General features: G+C 44.3%; 1 protein-coding gene across 2 annotated transcripts in view; it reads left to right on the plus strand.

The window, feature by feature from the left end:
• Positions 1 to 9433: 9433 nt before the first annotated feature.
• The window catches only part of OTUD7A (OTU deubiquitinase 7A), a 1296873-nt gene continuing 1285499 nt past the window's right edge, over positions 9434 to 20807 (plus strand). For both annotated transcript variants that reach the window (XM_069624347.1, XM_069624348.1), the window contains exon 1: positions 9434 to 9658. The gene's annotated coding sequence lies outside the window, so the exon portion shown is untranslated. The remainder of the gene's footprint in view (positions 9659 to 20807) is intronic.

The raw sequence follows: 20807 nt of genomic DNA on the forward strand, positions 1-20807 counted from the left end.
TCGAGATTTTGCTACTTGTGTGTACCTCAACTTCTTTGGGACAAGGGAAGGAGTTAGGGCCTTCTGTGAGCTGTGTGCACGTGGACTCCTAGCACGACTCTGCTTGCCTGTGGGTCGCCCTAACAATTTGTACACATTGTAGATGTTGGGAGGTTCTTTCCTCAAATTGGTGAACAGAAGCAGCGGACAGCAGAAAGGGGTTGCTGTGCTCTGTTTGGATTACCAGAGAGTGGCGTGGCGCAGAGAGTCTGTGCTGACAGAGCTGACAGAGTGGTTTAAGTTTTACACCCGGCCCATCTAATACACACGTTGGTCCAGGGCACTATAACCTCTGCAGCTTTTGTATGAAGCTCCCAAGGTGGCTGTCAGTTTGCCTGGGGGAAACAAGGGTTGACAACTGCAGGCTACAGCCTTTGAGTTAACCCTCACGTTGGTGCACAAATATACTTGTCTTTCTGTGCACAATTACAATCGTTACAACACATCATGTCCCAACGCTCTTTAAGGTCACAAGCAGGACTACAGCTGGAGATCCTGACAATGGCATCAACAATGTATCCTTTGGAGAAGGAAGCAAGGTTTTGTCGGGTGCGATGGAACCAGATAGGGTAGTTACACCTCTTTCTTCACCACCAGTGCCTAATGGAGACTCCCGTTCCTCTCGGTTCAGCTGTGAAGTTAAGTCAAACGAGGAGTTCATTTCAACCATGAACAGTGACAAACAGGCACCTGGTAATGGTTCTCTTGCAGGATGTTCTGTTGAGACAATCAAGGAAACTAAAATGGATACTTGTGAGGGTCTTGCGATCACTTTTGGTGGATTCTAGCATTTCTCAAAGTTATAAACAGGTACGCTTTCATGCGGCTTGTCCTGTCTCCAACCTAAAAGCTCACTTTGATTTTTCCAAATGTCCGTCATCTGCTCTGCCCATCTTGCATACTCTGACGTCAGCAGCAGGAACTTTCTCTTTTGGAAGTGAACAAGAGCATTCGTTTTTGTTTAAGTGATACTCACTTAATGAGGCACTGAGACCGACCAGTCTTGTAGGTGAAGGTGCGGGCATACATGCTGTCACTCAGCTGGGAAGTCTCCCTCCTAATACAAGGAATTACTCTTTCACGACAGAACTTTCAATTAACATTAACCCCTTGAGAGAATTACTGAATTGGAACTTTTGACAGGATGTGGAAACATGCCACCTATTCAGCCTCATATGCATAACACCATACTGCAGACAGGGTCCATGTCCATGGAGAGTGTTCATAGTCAGGGGCTCATCTCTAATAATCCACTGCCTCAGTTCCAATTGCCTATTTTGATGGTGGCTGATCAGTTGGTGGCTGCTGAAGGATTGATGAACTGGAAAGAGGTTGTTGCCTCTACAAATGGCCTGCCACTTATAAATTACCTGACTTTGTTGGGAAACAGAAACATGGTTTTGGACTGCACTACCAACTGGAAGAATTCTGTAAATCAGTTTGTGAATGACGGAGCAGGGGGGGATTTGTGAGGCCAACTCTTGCACAAGGAGCGCCTTTTTCAGTTGGCCCTTCATCACCCACGGTTGAATTCTGGAATAAGTCTCCACCCATAGGAGCTGGTGTTGACCGGGTTAATGAAGTTTGGGACACATTTTCGAATAACAGCAAGGAACTAACTACCCCGTTTGACCAGCAAGAATTGGTCTCAAATACAGTGAGGTCCAACAGAGCTCTTTTGAATACGATGTGTGAAAAGTTGTCTTTTTTAGAGGAATTTATAAGAGGGCTACATTGCAAGCAGACCACGTGTGATGCACCTAAATGCCTTGAGGAAATACAGCTGGGAGGGTCCAGTATCTGTGGTACTGAGATGGTGTCAAAGCTCCTTGATGTTGAGCTTGGGGACACTGCAAAAAAAACCTGTGAGAGCTTTTCCTCTCCGAACTCGCCCACTCCTCTTTTTAATTGTATGATACGTTCTAATACAGTACTTACTGATTCTGAAGTATCTAATACGTTTGAGTTGGAGGGAGACACTAGTTTATTGGTTGAAGTCTAGTCTATGGTAGATCCAGATGAATCTTCTTCAACTCCATTCATAAAATAAATCAGTAAAAAAAAGAAAAGGATCAAAAAAGCAAAAAAGACTAAAAACCAGCCACCTCCCAAACCCAGATCCAGTAATGCTACCAAAAAACATGCAAAGCAACTATCGCTCAAAGATACTGTTATCGACTTAATGCCCTGAATACAGGGAACCTCTGAGAAGGCAAAATCTGATGTGATTCAGTTGTCAGAGAATGGTCACAAAAATAATCATCAGGGTAGACGTGATTTGTTTATTTTGCAGAACTATGGAGTGATGGAACAGATTGTTGGTGAAAATGCACGGTGTAGAGAGATTGGTACGGATCCCCATGACTTTGGTCTGTCAAATGGGACTCTGAATCTGATACAGATTGGGCAGGTGGTCAGGACTCTGTTCCCATTTTGCCTCCCAAATCTATTGAAACTTTGATTAAAGGTAAACAGTCCAAAATTACATCGATTTGGCCCGTTAAGTAGAAAAATGTAAAACCTACAGCTTCGCCGACACAAGATACAGTAGTAGGTGAAGCATCGTCAATGGTCCCAAATAATCATTCTGTGGGCAGACACATTCGAAAGGGTTTTTTTCTGCCCATATTTCAGCTATGGGTTCGGTAGCAAATGCTCCAGGTTCCATGGAATTCCCAAAACCTGAACAATTCTGAATTAATTGAGACAGGTTTGGCTCTGTCTTGTACCACGAAGATTCAAGGATGGGAGGTCAAATCAGAGAAGCATGGTTTGGTAAGGTTGAACAGAACTAAGATTCTAGAAATGGTCTCACTTACTCCTTCATGAAGATCAGTATATTCTTCATACATTGAGATTATATCTCTTCCTTTTTCTAATAACAACAGAATGACCTCTGACTTTTACGCAGACATTATAGTCAATATTATCTGGGATCAGAGAGGCGTCTTATACTATCTGGGTTACGATATCACACAGCTTAAGGCTAGCGAGGAGGTGAAGCCCTTTTGGGACATGGTGAGGCTGCCATTAATTTGCCAGAAACAGTACTTAATAGCGAGAGGAGTGATTCAGTGTCTGTTCAATTGGACGCCAATTTCATTTCTAAATTGAAAGAAGTTAAGGAATGGTCTTGGGTGAAGTCTGTATTTAAAACCTTGGCACCTCTCGCAAAAGGTATTCAACAGCCCTAACAGTGAGGCCATAACGTTTCTCTCCTGAAATGCCTGTGGTATGAAGAATTTTTGGCTGGTGTGGAACGATTCTAGGTATTTACAAGACCACAACCTTATTTTAATACAAGAATCGATTAGCATGAAACTCGAATTAAAGGGTTTCTTGACTTTTTCTGTGCCAGCAACGTGATCTACTACTGGTCGAACCAAACGTGATCTACTACTGGTCGAACCAGTGGTGAAATGCTGATTGCAATAGACATCAGCCAAAAAACAACTTGTAGTCTGAGGTTTTCTGAGGAGGTGATTTTGGCTTTGGGGCTAAGCTTATTGTCTGGTGAGGAAAACCTATTGGTAAACGTCTATTTCAATCCATCAACACATTGTATTGAGGTCTTCCAGTCGACACTTTTGCAGGTTTCGGAATGTTTACTCTTGGAGGGCCACCCACATTCAATTGTGGTAGGTGGGGACTTCAATTCAAACTGTGCTCTCGCCTGGCTCACAAAGACTGTCCATATAACATTAACTCCTTTAACAATACTTTCAAGTGGGGTCGACTTTGGGGCTCATTTATGGTTGAGTGCAATTTACTACTAACAGAGACTGCTATCATCCCAGGGGGTTGACTTTTACACTTGGCACAGGGGCAATGTGGTTTCTTGGATTTGTTACTTCTTTGTCTCCTCATCCCTTAAAGACATGTAGCATTATGGGTTCCATGACGCTACAGCGGGAAACCATGTAATGATTGCCTTTAACCTAAAAAAAAAAACAATTGCTGTCCACAAAATGTGTCGCACACTGGCAGTTGTAAGGCAGGACAGAAAAGAGCAGGTGTGTTGTTGGGATGCCAAACTGTACAACAGGTCCATTAGTCTTCTCTTTCCAGGGGGGTGGAAGCAGGGTGAGGAGCTGAGAGTTTTACCTGCAATCTTTTCTCTGGTGTATGAAAAACCCCTCGACAGACATATTATTGTATCCATGAGGGAGGCAATACCTGCAGAGGAAGTTAAGGATACAAAAAAAATCTACCCTCATCAGTTTGATCCTGGAATTAAGGATTCAAAGACACAAAAACAGAAAGATCTGAGACTATTAAACGCCAAGGCCCTCCCTATCAAGGAATATCTAACTGAGAAAAGGCGTGCTGGCCAATGGCATTGCAACTTTGTGAAATCGTTGAATTTTAACTTGTACGTCAGAGACAATGAGACCATGATGAAGTGTCTTATTAAATCGAACTCTAGGAGATTCGGGGATCTTATCAATACTAAAGGTGGGCAGAAAACTCAAGGGTGCACTAGCTCTATGCAGGAATCTTTGGGGTGACTTTTTGTCAAATTTACTCTTCCAGAGTACTTAAGGGCCTTAGGTATCCCTTTGGGGGGGTGGGCAGGTACCGTAATCCCTGGCTTTGGTCCTTGGGACTTGGAAGATATGGAGTGGGCAATTAAAAAACTCAAACCATCTAGGGCCCCTGGGCTGGGCGGTCTCCCTCCATTTCTACTAAAAGAGATCCACCAGGCTGGGCATTTATTTTTAAACCCCATTTCGATCGTATTTACGCGACTCATATTATTCCGAGTCGTGGTCACATTGTATTATCATTCCCATATATAAAAATGGATATTCTAATGATACAGGTAATTCTAGACCTATCGCCCTGATGGATGCTGTGAGAAAAGTCTTTGCGATTTTACTGCTGAGAGACCTCAACAAACACTTGAATCAACACAACTTTTTATCACCATTCCAAGTTGGGTTTCGTCAAAACATGGGCACATCCTTGAAAACCACCATTCTTAAAAATCTGCTATACAAATTCAAGCACAATGATGGGGTAACATTTACATGGCCTTGCTGGATCTGACAGCCTTAGATTGTGTTGTGCGTGACCACCTATGGAATAAGTTGCTCAAATACAATATTCCACCTAGACTTGTATAGTTGATTTCTCTCCTCCATCAAAACTCTATGCTGAGAGTCCATCTGAATCATGAAGGAAGGGTCTCTAGGCTGAAACCTGTCAACTTGGGACTTAGGCAATGGTGCATTTTGGCACCTGCATTGTTTAATGCTTACCTGAAAGACATAGAGGACTTGTGGATCAACTCTAAAATGGTGCCAGTTAGATTGGGTCACTTAAAGATCCATTGGTTGGCCTTCGCGGACCACATCATCCTGCTGTGAGAGAGTGGAGTTGGTTTCTTCTATAAGCTACCTTGGTTACAATCTTTCAAATACATCCTCTTTAATCATGTGCAAATAAGTTCTAAATGCCAGATTGTGTCCACTCCTAGTGCACATGAAACATATTTTTGGAAAGTGATGTTGATTTTTCAATTCTAACGGCTATAAATTACTATTTGGGTAAGATCGAGCCAGCCCTTTATATGGGCTAGATATCACATCTGTTAATATAGGCCCTTACTTGGATTCACTGCAACGCACAATTTGGAAAAAAAGTTGTGGGGCTTGCCCTGTCAATACCTAATCCTGTCATACGACATGAATTAAATGTAATTTTGCTGCAAGCGTGATATCTGTGGTGTACATTATTTATCACAGGGTTTTGGCTTCTTTGCAGAACTCACTGTACACTGAACTTAAACAGATTATGGATGAAGACTCGGCAATAACAATTTATTTCTTCAGGAACGAGAGGCAAAAACTGGTTCTTTGGGGTCCGAGCTATTGTCAAACCCTGTGATGGTGAAGTATAACTTTTCCATGATGATTGGAGATTGAAAGTGGACGCTTTGGCCAATGACTCTACTTATATGAAGTATGCTAGGTTTCCGTGCAAGAGAGGTCAAATGTTACCTTTTTTAATGTGTTTTCGTTACATGAAGAGTCGCAAGACCTATATGCGGTTCAGATTAAATCAGAACAAATCTAGAGAGAGGACGAGAGATTGGACAACTTCATTGTCGACCCATGTGAGTAGCTTTGACTACTTAGCCCCTGATTCCAGGCATTTGTCACTCACTATCTGCCCTATGCTTGCTGATTATTTCTTCACTAGATATGCAAGCCAGGTCAATAGTCCTTCTTCCCGTCTGGTATTGGTAAAGAGACATCAATTTATCACTAGCTGAAGTCTTTCTCTGGAAGTTGGCTCTCCTGGTTTTTCAGTAATTTCTGAACAATTCAGCTTGTTCATGTAGACATCCGTTATTCTTTCTCCAATCTGGGATGGATACATACATTTCTTAATTGTCCATCCTAGTCCATTTCCATTCTTCTTGTTTTCATATAGGTATCTTCATAAGGGAATGCCAATTTTGTTGACATCATAACATAGCCAATTTTCCTTCAAATTGTCCTCTGGTTGAGCAACAGTTTTTGGCTGACGTTCTTTCACCCACCTCCTTCATGTGCAGGTACCATAGGTTGTTTTTTAAATTAATCGAATTTTCAAGATATGCATTTATGCCTTCTTGGTTTTCCTCAATATCCCATTGAAATAGAAATAGACTCCTAGTTATATTATAAAACAGGTACAGTGGGGCCAATAGTAGATGTTTCATTAATATATTTCATATCAGTGTCATTTTTGCAACACTTCGTAATGCCATAATAATTAGGAGATAAACACACATCATAATACCAACTGATAACACTATCATAATTACATCAACTTTCTGAATGACAGTGAATTTCTGAAATGTTGAAGCCTCTCCATTTTGTATTTACTTTAATATTCAAATTTGTTATCTCCTTTTTAATCACTTCTATATCAAAAACGGGAGTATTACTGCAATTATCACTCTTCAGACAATACAATTATTCTTAGGGCCCTACAAAAAAGTGATAATATTTATTCCTCTGCATATTAGGGCTGGATACGTCTGTAATATACTGGAAAATAAGAACAGATAAGAATGTGTATACTAGTGTGATAATAGGTCTCATAAACAATGGTCGATACTCTTCTTTTTTCTTCAAACTCTGGACTCTTCTCTCATTAAACCTGAGAAAAATATGTGAACGCTCTAAAAGAGCCGGCACCACGTTTGGTTTTAGAAATCACTTTCAAGCTTTAATTATAAGTTGGCCAGTTGTTGAACTACACTTTGTTGAATACACGTACTTCTTCACTCTCTCGACTATATGACTAAGTATGGAGTTATTATGGTAGGATGTGTTATCTGCTATGATATATTATCATTTATGAACTCTTAACATATATGGTGTTTTTTGTTCTATGTACCAAACCCTAAATCTCCTCCCTTTCACCGCTCCTTGATCTCTGTCATGAACCTAATGTACATAGATGTGGAAGTAAATTGGTTAAACACTAAGAATGCCCAGATTTGAACAAGGCACAAGATGCTGAAACACGTGTAATCAAGAAGGGCTTATCCACAGTTGTGGGTTAATATCTTGTTTAAACTGACCAACTAATAATTAAAGCGTGAAAGTAATTTCTAAAACCAAATGTGGTGCAGGCTCTTTTTGAGAGTTCACGTATTTCTTACTTTATTTAGCAGAGGTGTTTCCCCCCCCCCCTCTGCATACTCTCAGAAGCGCAACAGATTAAGATAACATACTGAGAACTGAGTAGCTGGGCGTAAGAGGTTGACATACAAAAAAAGAAACCCTACAAACAGAGTACTGTCTAAAAAGAGGGTTACAAGTCTATTTTCTCTTGAGAAATGACGAAATTCAGTTAATTTGAAAAGCGTTAAATCCTAATCTATTGTGCTTGTGTGCACTTCATTGTCCTTGTTCTCATTTCTAGCCATCTGGCGAGTCTGCATGTGCAGAAATACTTCTCTTGCTTTACTTGGATGGATCAGCACACGCAGAACGACTTCTCTTGCTTCTCTTGGGATGTCCTTGGGAAAGGCTGATGTTTCACCTTTATAAGATTTGACGTCGTGAAGATGTAGGAACGCTGTTCATCCCTTCAATTTAAACTGCAGTGGGGCTAGTTTCCTCTACCTCATGGGTCCCTTCAAAGCACAGGGGCAACATGCTGGTCTTGGAAGCAAAACGATGTGGAGCAACACAGGTTCGATCCCCGGGTCAGCGCTTACAAACTTCTGGGTATTAAGCATATTATAAATAACCCATTATAATTACAAAAGCGGGGCATACTCCAGGTGCGTATACATTTGTGCACTAGCACCTGGTCTCCTGCATACAACTTTGGAGGTTTCAGCAAATCTTCAGTTTCATTGTTTTTGTCACTTCTTTTTGACCCCTCCCATCTGTTCTTGATCTGTTGAGACATGAAAGAAACATGTGAGCCAGCGTCTATTTTCCCAATATGGCCGTCCTTGCCACGTTATATATTCCTCTATATGTTTTCTTTCTACCTCTCGTTACTGCGTATTTACAGTTATTGGTCAGTAAGATACTTATTTTCTTTTGATCCGCGATTACTTTAGCTTTAGGTACATGTTACTCTTAGTGCTTCAGTTACATCGTTACTTAGTATTTTCATATCGTCTGAAAGTAGTTTCATATATCTCCTTTATGACATCCCTTTGTCCTCTACAGATTTCATTTTAACGTATGTTCCAATATGATGTCGGCGAGAGGCAGGAACTGGCAGGATACGTCTACTTGCTCCTCTACATTACATGCGCAGATGATGCCCTATTCTGGCAAATGATGCCAGTACCTTGGCATATGAATATATAAGCGAGAAATGTGGCGTGACTAAGGAATATTTCACATACTTGTGCACGCCCATCATTGCATTTTTACATCAAAAAGCAATCAGACCATCAGTTCAAATTCCCTAAAAGTGGGGGGGTGGAGTGGATCACAGATCTGAAGTCACCTGAGTGAGGTGTTGGCTTTTGTGTTATCGCTTTGCTTTCTGGCTCTTGTAGTTTTCAGGTGCCGTTTTCAATCGAGAACTACAAATACCAACATGAAAAGGGCGTTTGGCTGGAAAGTCGAGACAAGATGACAATCTCAACTCTGACTCTGAACAACTTGAGGTCGTAGACCAGCAAGGTGCCCACCTCGATTTCACCTATGCCCTCCAGAGGCCCGTGGCACCATTTCACTGCCTACTGCTCGGGCCGTTCTCTCAGTAAGCACGGCTGCCGACCTTCAGAAGCGGCCCCAGGAGGGGGACGTGCTCACAGCCATAGCTCCACGGGGACCCTGGCCCTTCCTCGTGCCCACTGGGTGCTCCCGTCTCCACCCACATCCTCCTCCCCGCCCTCCCCTGACGGGAAGCCTGCGCAGAGGCGCTGCTGGACTCGCTTAGGCTCCCTGGCAAGGGGGGGAGGAGGGAGCAGGAAGACAGGCCTTCCCCCTTTCTGCAGGACGAGGGAGGAGAGAAACAGCTGCTCGGGAAGGGGGACGGGGCACACTGACTGACAGCGGGCGCTGGGAGCTGCGATGGCAATAATACCAGGGGCCGCATAATAAACCTCCAGAGCCACCCCTGGGCCCCGGGTAACGGAGACATGCAGGTAAGAGGGCTGCCCCCTGCGCCCAGTGCAATCGCGGGACAGGTGCAGTGGGATGCCGCTCGCGCCTCTGCATCAGGGACCCTGCATACACGGGACGGCCAGGTGCAGTGCCCCGCTCGCATGCAGGGACTGCAGCTCCATGGGCTGGGAATCATGCTGCCGGCAGAGCATCACCCTGTGGGCAAGCAGCGGCGCCCGCTCTGTGCTCGCTGCCAGCTGTGACCTCCGCTAGTCTCTCCCCGGCGTGCGTGAGAGGATGAGAGCAGTGCATGCACACTCAGCCGCTCGCCCCCTGCCTCCCCCGGCAGCACTGCAGAGGCAGCCAGCGGCGGACCTGCTCCACTGCCCCCCGGCCCGCAGGCAGGCTCCTTATCGCTCACTTTCTCCCTGCGGCGCGTCCCCTGCACCATTCAGTGAACGCCAGGGCAGCCTGCCTCGGAGCCGTGCTCTGCAGGGCAGTGTGTGCCCTGTGTGGCATTTCGTGTGCCGCGGCTGCTCTCCTCAGCATGTCTACAGTGTATCTACATTGTGTCCCTCAATTGATGATCACACCTCAGCCCCAGCCTGTATACACATTGTATCAATGGGTATTTCTAAAAATAGCGGCTTCCGATTTATGCATGTACTCTCTGCCGGTCAATGGCTATTAATTGCAGAATCGGTTCAGATTCTGCGTACATTGAATTCATTGCCATTATTCGAATATTAGCTTCGGGGAGTATCACATAGAGTGTGCGCCGCTATGGTGTATATACAGAAAGGCACCCCTTTGCAGGTGCAGCAATTAGCCAACCCCAGTCATGTGTGCTCCAGAGGATTGCTCCTGAAGGCTAGTTCCCATATATGTATCATTCCATACACACCGGCTCCTGGTGCTAACGTGCCCTCTGTGTCTCAGATCAGCGGCCTGGATATGTTGATGAGTGTGGTTGCATAATAAAATACAGCTAAGGGCATTAATGCCCTCGGCCAAGGGCATTATTATTCCATAATAACCCCACATGCTGTTATGAGTCGTCGGATGGAAACGCTGGACGCGAACATGACAGATTGTAATACATAGGCTTTCTTTTTTTGTTGTTTTTTTTTAAAGAAAGAAATAGGGCACCTTCCTCTCCTTCCGCATCCCCAAAAAATGAAATGAATGGATAAAGCCTACGATAAAGCTCTGTTGCCAACTTTGATTGGCTGCTGCAGTGGTTACATCACTCCGAACTGTGCTTTATTTATGAAAGGCAAGGTGTGCTGTAGTGGTCGAGGTTGCCAAGCACTTATCTATGTTGGTGTGTGCCTTATATCAGTGCTCGAGCCTGGATGCTTAGTGCAGCCTTGTGTGGTACTTGTCATTTATAGAGCGCCTTTTACCATTATTATTGTCTCAATGCGCTGGAGTTGTGAACGCCGTCGGGGTTGGCGGTCACAGAGTAGGATTAGGATGCGTGTGTGCATTTGGCCAAATAAGGCTTAGCAGGTCTGGGCAGGCTCCGGCGAGAGCAACCCATGAGGTCAGGCATGTGGATGGGTGCTAAGAGGAGTCAGGAGATGGCGTGGGTGCTAGAGAGACTCTGTGTGTCCAGGTCGTAGGTCTTCGCTGCATACTGATGTCAGCGGTGTTGAGGCATATTCTCTTGCAAGTAGGCTTAAACACCTTTTGTGTCCACTTAGCCCAAATGTTGTCGTAGGTCGGAGCTGCTTTCTACTGTGAGTGGATATATAGCTATGCCTGTGACGGTAGGAGCTGCTTTCTACTGTGAGTGGATAGATAGCTATGCCTGTGACGGATGTCCACCGAACTGGTGCATTTATACGTACAAAGAGCCCTAATGGAACTTATCTTTGATGTTGCTGTGACGTCAAAATGTGGAAAAAGACCAGCTACTCTCGTAGACTCTTCTAGGCACTATGGGGAGGGGGGCGCTACCCTCAAGTCTTCTAAGCGCAATAGACTGGTTGACCTAGTACATCTTACATAGTATTGTCATGCTTTGCCTTTTGCTGGGGTACAGAGTTATATTTGTGTAGCGTGGTGTATCTTTTCGGGGCTTCCTGTAGGAAGGGAAGCTTGGATGGTCACGGGGAGTGACGCAGAGAGCAAGCCCACTGTAAGGGCATCACAAGCGATGCTTTGTTTGCACTTCAGAAACTAACTTAATTCTTTCATCGTTTAGACATTTATCGGGTGGTTATTCTGTTCACTGTCATGCAATAGATTTTGCACACAAAAAATAAGTAACACCTTAGATTGAGGTCTATAACACACTCACTATGGAATCTCACACAAAAAAAATGTAATTCCAGTGAAACTGTGGAGGGTTGATCAATGGGCGCTCTGCTTGAGCAAGACCCACGAGCGGTGATGCAGGGGTACGCATCCAGTCAAAGGTGGTGCTCAGCAGTCCTGCAGGGTGCAAGTTGTCACTGCGCTCTGCTAGTGTTCATTGGTGATGATGCCTCGTGAAAGCAAATTATAGTTCCCTTTACCCTTCCCCAGCACCATTAACCATCCCCAACGTTAGGTCTTTGGCGATGTACGGTTGTGTTTTAGGACCTATTGTGATGTCATTTACTGGCTAGTCCCTCTAAAGTGGCCATTTCTTTACAAGAATCTGTTTTCTTTGTCCATATCTGCATCATCGACAATCCCAACCAATAGATTCCAGAGTGCCCTTTGTATTAGGATTTCTGGTTGTGTTATGGGACATACTGCAATGTTATTCACTGGATAGTCCCTTTAGTGGAAGCAAACAGTCTTCTGTACCCATGCCTGCATCTTCGACAGTCCCCGACAATAAGCATCTTACAATGTTCCTTTTCTTATAACGAACGTTAGCTTGTGTTTTTGTGATATCATTTACTGGATAGCTACTCAAAACAAACAGAACACTTATTTTACACATTCCTGCATCACAGAAAACCCAAACAATAAGAATCTGACGATGTACCTTTATTTCACGATGTCTAGTTGTGTTCCGTGATCTTTTGAGATAGAATTCCATGAATAGGCCTTTTAATAGGGCTATCTCCTTAAAAGAAACAAAACCATTTTCTCTACCCATTCCTGCTTCCTCGACCATTCCCAACAATAAAGATCTGACGAGGTTCCTTTTTTGATAACTTGGGATATAATTTCCTGGATATCCCCTGGGAAGAGGTTAGCTTCTCAAAACAAGCAGAACAGTTTTCTTTACCCATTCCAGCATCATCGACAATCCCCAACAACAAAGATCTGACGAGTTTCCTTTTTTGATAACTTGGGATATAATTTACTGGATATCCCCTTTGAAGAGGATAGCCTCTCAAAACAAGCAGAACATTTTTCTTTACCCATTCCAGCATCATTTACAATCCCCAACAATAAAGATCTGACGAGGTTCCTTTTTTGATAACTTGGGATATCATTTACTGGATATCCCCTTTGAAGAGGAAAGCCTCTCAAAACAAGCAGAACAGTTTTCTTTACCCATTCCAGCATCATCGACAATCCCCAACAATATAGATTTGACGATGTTCCTTTATTTGACAATGTCTAGTGTGTTCCGTGGTCTTTTGTGATCGAATTCCACGGAGAGGCCTTTTATTGGGGCTGTCTACTCAATACAAACAGAACAGTTGTGTTACCCCTAGAAGCTTCATCTGCAATCCCTGACAATAAGGATCTGACGATGTCTAGTTGTCTTCGGAGACCTTCTGTGATATCATTCAGTTGATAGGCCTTTTAGTGGGGCTGTCTACTTAACAGTTTTCTTTAATTATGCCTGAATCATCGACAATTACTGACCATAAGGATCCGACAATGTCGATTTCATTAAAGATGTCTAGTTGTGTTATGTGACCTGTTGTGATATTATTCGCTGGACAACCCCTATTTTGGGACTATATACTTAAAAGAAACAAAACTGTTTTTTTTTTACCAATTCCTGCATCATCACCATTCCCTGACAATAAGGATTCGACGATGTCTGATATGACAGTAGGGTGCAGGACACACCCATTGACTTGATTGCCCCTTTAGCCTGTTTATCTATTAAAATGAAGGAAACCATTTTCTTTACAAATACCAGCATCAACAATCACCAGCCATTAGGGTTCCAGAAACTGGATGATATTTAGTAGGTTCCTGAGATCCGTTCTGATACTATTTAACTTTAAACCCAAGTTCACTATCGTGATGGGCCGGTAGTGTGATGACGTGTTGTGAGAAGACCTCAAGTTAAGGGCGGTCTATCAGAGCAGGAATGTTTGAATGAGTTTAGGACATGTTTCTGTCATCCCATGATGCTTGCATCACAAGAGTTATGTTATTCCACGCTCCACATGTGAATAACATAACTAGGGATGACGGAAACATGTTGATGTTTATTTTTCCACTTCTGATAGCTGTGTTAGGGGTCCTATTGAAGAGGGCCAGTAACCATTAGCCTGATGGTGGAAAGTAGGACCTAACAGCAGTAATAGCATTCAGCTTAGGTTATTTCACGTCTTGATCTCCTGCTCATCGTATGCTTTGTAAAAGTGACGGAACCTATCTCCCGGCCAAGGTGTGTCTATTCAGCCGGAGAGAGTACGGTCAAAATCCTACTCTTGCATAGCAATGCCAGTGATTGCATCTATCTCGTGTACAAAGTGTAACTATACAACCTGATGTAGTACAGCCAAAGACCTACCTTTATGTAGCAAAGCCCGTGACAGAACCTATGTCCTCTTCAAATGATTCATTTAGAACCTGAGAGAGTACAGTCAAAGTCTTAGATGGTTATGTATCAATGTCCATGATTTAATCCATCTCCCGTGCAGTGTCTGTATATATACAGCGTAGTGCACTACCGCCAAAGTCCTGCCAAAGTCCTGCTCTTATGTAGCATTGTCTGTATGAGAAATTCATTCAATCACACACTGTGCATTATATATGCATCTAGCACTAAGTGTACTCTCTCAGGTTGTATATCCACACTTTGATCTCTCACAAAGTGTGACTACATATTCTAGATACAGTACACAGTTCCTCTCTTATGTACCAACTTCCTGCTCAGAGCGAGAATTTGCAACCTGAGGCCGCACAGTCTAAGTCTTCCTCTTACGCATGAATGTCTGCGACTTAATCTACTGTATCTCTTATTTGGAGTGTGAACATGTAATAGAGTCTAAGTCCTGCTGTCATGCAGCAAGGTCTATTACTGATCCCATCCCTTACACTCTGGGACAGTACAGTGAAAATCTGACTCTTATGTGAAGGAACATACTCCCTGCTCAGAGTGTGAATATGCGATCCGAGGTCGTACAGTCTTAGGCCATCATTCCCAGTTTGGTGGTATTCCGCCGGCAATACCAATGGGATACCACCAAACAGAATTCGCATTCCTGCCACTTAGATATCCTGGTATTTCCAAGATATTACAAGCAGGGGGGAATGCTGGTAATTACTCATTCAGGACTCCATGGGTGGAATTACCTGTAATTCTGTCTGTTTTCTGCCGGTGGGGCAGCTTTTGGCTGGAGGTAAATCAGTCACCCCCACCGGCAAGCTTGTAGTTTCCCGGTGCAGGCAAAGTGCAGTTGGCAGTATTGCAGCCACTTTTACTGGCATTTCCCCATGTACCGGGAAACTGATTATGACCCCCTTATTCTTACTCTCGAATGCCTGTGACTAAACCATCTCCTGTTTAAAATGTGAACATGCAGCCGGAAGCAGTCTAAGTCCTGTTGTCAAGTGGCAATGTCTGTTAAGGATCCTACCTATTGTGCACAGGACAGTACCATCAAAGTTTGACTCTTGCATAGCAGTGCCTGTGACTGAACATATCTGCTGTGCAAAGTGTGAGTATACAGTCTGAAGCGGCACAGTCAAAGATCTGCTCTTCTGTAGCAATTTCTGTGTCTGAACATATCTGCTGTGCAAAGTGTGAGTATACAGTCTGAAGCGGCACAGTCAAAGATCTGCTCTTCTGTAGCAATGTCTGTGACTGAACATATCTGCTGTGCAAAGTGTGAATATACAGACTGAAGTGGCACAGTCAAAGTTCTGCTCTTCTGTAGCAATGTCTGTGACTGAACATATCTGCTGTGCGAAATGTAAGTATACAGACTGAAGCGGCACAGTCAAAGTTCTGCTCTTCTGTAGCAGTGTCTGTGACCGAACACATCTGCTGTGCAAAGTGTGAATATACAGTCTGCAGCAGCACAAAGGTCTACTCTTCTTTAGCAGTGCCTGTGACTGGACAGGTCTGCCGTGCAAAGTGTGAATATACTGTCTGCAGCAGCACAGTCAAAGTTCTACTCTTCTGTAGCAGTGTCTGTGACTGAACAAGTCTGCTGTGCAAAGTGTGAATATACAGTCTGCAGCGGCACAGTCAAAGTTCTACTCTTCTGTAGCAGTGCCTGTGACTGAACATGTCTGCTGTGCAAAGTGTGAATATACAGACTGAAGCGGCACAGTAAAAGTTCTACTCTTCTGTAGCAGTGCCTGTGACTGAACATGTCTGCTGTGCAAAGTGTGAATATACAGACTGAAGCGGCACAGTAAAAGTTCTACTCTTCTGTAGCAGTGTCTGTGACTGAACAAGTCTGCTGTGCAAAGTGTGAATATACAGTCTGCAGCGGCACAGTCAAAGTTCTACTCTTCTGTAGCAGTGCCTGTGACTGAACATGTCTGCTGTGCAAAGTGTGAATATACAGACTGAAGCGGCACAGTAAAAGTTCTACTGTTCTGTAGCAATGCCTGCAAGCGAACCCATTTCCTGTGCAAGTGTGGCTATGCCGTCGGAGACACTTGTTTCCTGGATGAATGATGAATATACAGCCTGAGACATTACAGTCAAATTCCAACTCTTGCATATTCACTGTCTAAAGTATTTATCAATATTTTGGTGATGTTATTCATGATGTCACATGCAGTTAACACGTTTAATAAAGGCTGTAATGGTGTCACCCGAAGTAATATTCACACTTCTTGGCTTTTTTAAATAAAATAAAACAGTCTTAAAGCTCCTAAAGATGGTTATTTTTCCATTGAGTCTCACCATGGACTCAAAATGGGTGCCTTTTACTAATATAAAGAGATACCTAGGGATTTGAATAGAATATACCAAGATGATCACTGGGAAAATGATCTGACATCCTAAAATGTCTGATGCACAGTTGGAACCTTTTACTGTAAGATAACAATATACACTGTGACACAACACGAGGTGGAGCAGGTGCCCTTAGACAAGGGCTTGTCATTACCACTTGGTTGTTCAACATCTTGAAATATGTCCAACAAAATCTAAAGACATCTTTGAAAAGCCAATCCTCTTTGCATTTATTTTGAGAACATATGGTGTTCAAAATGGTAGCCAAGTTGGGCATTGCATCATACTTAACACTAGCCTGATCCCTGGCTTGTTGTTCCATCTCCTGGCAAAAGTTATGCACTGGAGAAGAATGCCGGCTTTTGAACAAAGCCTTTTGTGGGCTTTGCTCCATTTTGTTTTATGTTATTTTAAAGATATTTTTATAGTGCACTGTCACCAACGGAATTGGTCCCCAGGCACTCAGGCGGATCTGTAAACGAGAAGGTGGACAGGGAGTTGGATAGTGAGAGAGGTGCTGTCCTGTTGGCGGCTTCAGTTCGGTATTCACCGTGCGCTTTGGTGCGAGTATCGGTTCAAAGTCAGGCCTTGCGTTCTGTTGGTGCGGCTTATGTGTTGTTTGTTTGTTGTTGCAGTGTGGTGAAGTGCGTGCGTCTTGCTGTGCGAGAGGTGGTTGTGTAGGTTTCTGTATGAGTTATGTATGCAGAAGTTGAGCTTTTTTGGTTAGTGGGTTATATGTCTCAAAGCTGACCTTCAGTTTGGCTCAGTGCCTAGAGTTAAGAATCTTGTGTGGTAGGGTAGAGGCACTGGTCTCATAATACACTACTTTTCACTATACCATAGACAAGATTGGAGGCTATACCTAGAGTTGAGAGTCTTGTAAAGTGGGGCAAAGGCCCCGGTTCCACAGTAAGTGGATTTCCGCATATGGTAGGCAGAGATGGAGGCTACACCTGGATTCGACTACATCAGGCTAATATTCACACTTCTAAGTGTGGGACTGGCTAACATTTACAATTCCATCTAAGTTCAGCACTTGCTAACCTTCACAGTCCTATCTAGATGTGACGCAGGCCAATGTTCACAATTCTATCTTGGTGTGGCACATGCTAATATTCAGAAGTTTATCTTGATGCGACGCCGGCCAATGTTCACAATTCTAACTAGGTGTGGCACATGCTAATACTCACAGTTCTAAGTATGGGACATGCTAACATTCACAATTCCATCTAGTTGTGGGACTTGCTGACATTCACAATTCCATCCAGGTGTGAAACTTGCTAACATTCACAATTCCATCTAGGTGCAGCACTTGCTAACCTTCACAGTCCTATCTAGATGCGACACAGGCTAATGTTTACAATTCTATCTAGGTGAGGCACATGCTAATATTCACAAATCTATCTCGATGCAACACAGGCTAATTTTCACAATTCTATCTAAGTGTGGCACATGCAACCATTCACAGTTCTAAGTGTGGGACCTGCTAGCATTCACAATTCCATCCAGATGCGGCGCATGCTAATGTTCACAATTCCATCTGAGTGCGGCACATGCTAATATTCACAATTCCATCTGAGTGTGGCCCATGCTACCATTCACAGTTCTAAGTGTGGGGCTTGCTAACATTCACAATTCCATCCAAGTGCGGCACATGCAACCATTCACAGTTCTAAGTGTGGGGCCTGCTAGCATTCACAATTCCATCCAGATGTGTCGCATGCTAATGTTCACAATTCCATCTGAGTGCGGCACATGCTAATATTCACAATTCCATCTAAGTGTGGCACATGCTAATATTCACAATTCCATCCGAGTGTGGCACATGCTACCATTCACAATTCTATCTAGGTGCGACCGAGGCTGGCATTAACATTAGTATGACATTAGACATTAGTGGCTAATGTTCACAATTCTTATTTAAATGTGGCACATGTTAATATTCACAGTTCCGACGTAGGGTAATGTAGAGTGACAGGGGTTTTCTGGAGTAGAGTAATTGCTCCACTCTCCACCCATGCCACACCTACTTTGGTGGTTGCTGCTGGTTGACGGCTGCCCACTGGCTTCCCCTGCTGACACTTTCTGGAGCCGCCTCTGTTGGAGCCACCCTTTGCCTTGGGGCCCTTCGATGCAGGGGCTGCCTGGCAGAGGGTTGACCTGGGGTGTCCTTGATGAGGGTGGAAAGGGCCAATCAGAGCTGCTTGAGGTGGGAACTGGAGAATCCAGAAAGCGGGGAGGCCCGGGGGAAACCATGCTATGGCCTCAGTCTTCATGCTTTTTAAGACACTGGGGGTGATTTTAAATGACTGCCTGGGAGCATGGGGTCAATGCAGCACTCACCTAAGTAGGGGTTTTGCAGCGAATGGTGCAGATGCCCCGCTGCACGGACGTAGAATGCCCTGTGTTGTGGCTGTAGTGAGAGGGCCAATCACAGCTGCTGGGAGGTGGGAAAGATAGAATCCAGGAAGCGAGGAGGCCCGGGAGAGTCCACGCTACAGCCCCGGTCTACATGCTTTTTAAGGTACTCGGGGTGATTTTAGTTGGCTGGCTGAGGGCTTGGGATCAATGCAGCACTCACCGAAGTAGGGGTTTTGCAGCGAATGGTGTCTCAAAATGTGAATGTGTAAGAATGTGACTTCCGGTTTCAATGGAAGTGGAAGTGTCTTTGTTGTGGAATCATGAAGGCTGGGTACAATTAATGACACGTTGATACTAACTCGAACTTAAGACCACCATGAACAGACTTGACTCCAAGTGACTGTGGTCCATGTGTAGGAGGTTCTACGATTTCACATTAAATGATGCATGTGTATTTTTCCTGCCGGGTTAAGACTATGGTGGGCTGGCTAGGCTCCAGTAACATGGACCACAGTCACTGAGAGTCAAGTCTGTTCATGGTGGTCTTAAATCCGAGCTAGTATCAACATGTCATTAATTGTACCCTGGTCAGGCACGTCAGTGGGTGCTGTTGGTGGTTTAGGATAGACTGCTAGTGTTGAAGATTCGCTGTGTGCCCAGCTAGACCAAATTTTGTTTTTGTTGGTTGTCGCTGTTTACTAATAGCAGAGGTGTTGAGGTACGTCAGGGGTTTCAGTTTGGACGGCTATGTGTGCTGCTAGACCAGAATAACATAGTCATAGCTGCATTCTGGAGGTCATGGCTGGGTGGCCGGAACTGTGGCCTGTTTCCACAGATGTTATGTAAGGTATATGTACTGTATGCGTGGATGGAGTTCGACTGCAGTGTTCTTTTTCTTTGTCCAATGCGATTGGCTGGTCTCGCTGTTCGTGGTCTCCCTGGAACAAAAGTCTGAGCAGTGGGAGAGCCCTGGAGGGGTGGTAGCGAGCAACTTTGTCTTGAAGGAATTCGGGGCCGGTTTTGTGGCTGGCCCGGTGGGTTATGCACATGGCTTTAAAGGGAGTGCGTCAGCCAGTGGAGGACTTTTAGTGTAGAGCTGATGTGTTTTCTGGGAGGAACGTTAAGGAGCAGGTGGGCTGCAGCATTTTGGATTCTTTGCAGTTTCCTTACTGGTGCACCTAGGTAAAGGCAGTTTGCGTAGTCTAAGAGTGGGAGGATGGGGGGAGGATGGATGAGCAACGGTGAGGATAGGTGAGGTAAGGGAAGATACGCCTGAGAATGCGTAGATGGAAGAAACAGGTTCTGGATAAAGAGTTGATGTGTTGGAAGAGTGACAAATTCATGTCCAGTGTGCATCCAAGGTTTCACTGAGATGGAGGTTGCTGGCGGGAGGCCTATGGTTTGCAGCCAGGAAATCGGTTGATGGATGAGCAGTGTTTTCCTACAGACTAGGAGTTCCGTTTTCCCAGGATTGAGAATGCAGTGGTTGGACATTATCCAGTAGTCCATAGCAGAGAGGCATGATGACAGATCTGGACGGTTGGGGCCTGGGGATTTTGGGATTTTTAAGGATGATCTGGGTATGGTCAGCGTAGTTGTAGCAGGTAAGATTGTGGGAGTGGATGAGTGCCGGCAGAGGGTTTAGATAGATGTTGAAATGGAGGGGAGATGGGGATGCTCCTTGTGGGACCCCTTTTCTTACTGGTCGTGAGGACGAGGTG

This window comes from Ambystoma mexicanum, chromosome 11 (genome assembly GCF_040938575.1).
Source record: "Ambystoma mexicanum isolate Mex_15411 chromosome 11, UKY_AmexF1_1, whole genome shotgun sequence".
Classification (NCBI taxonomy): Eukaryota; Metazoa; Chordata; class Amphibia; order Caudata; family Ambystomatidae; genus Ambystoma; species Ambystoma mexicanum.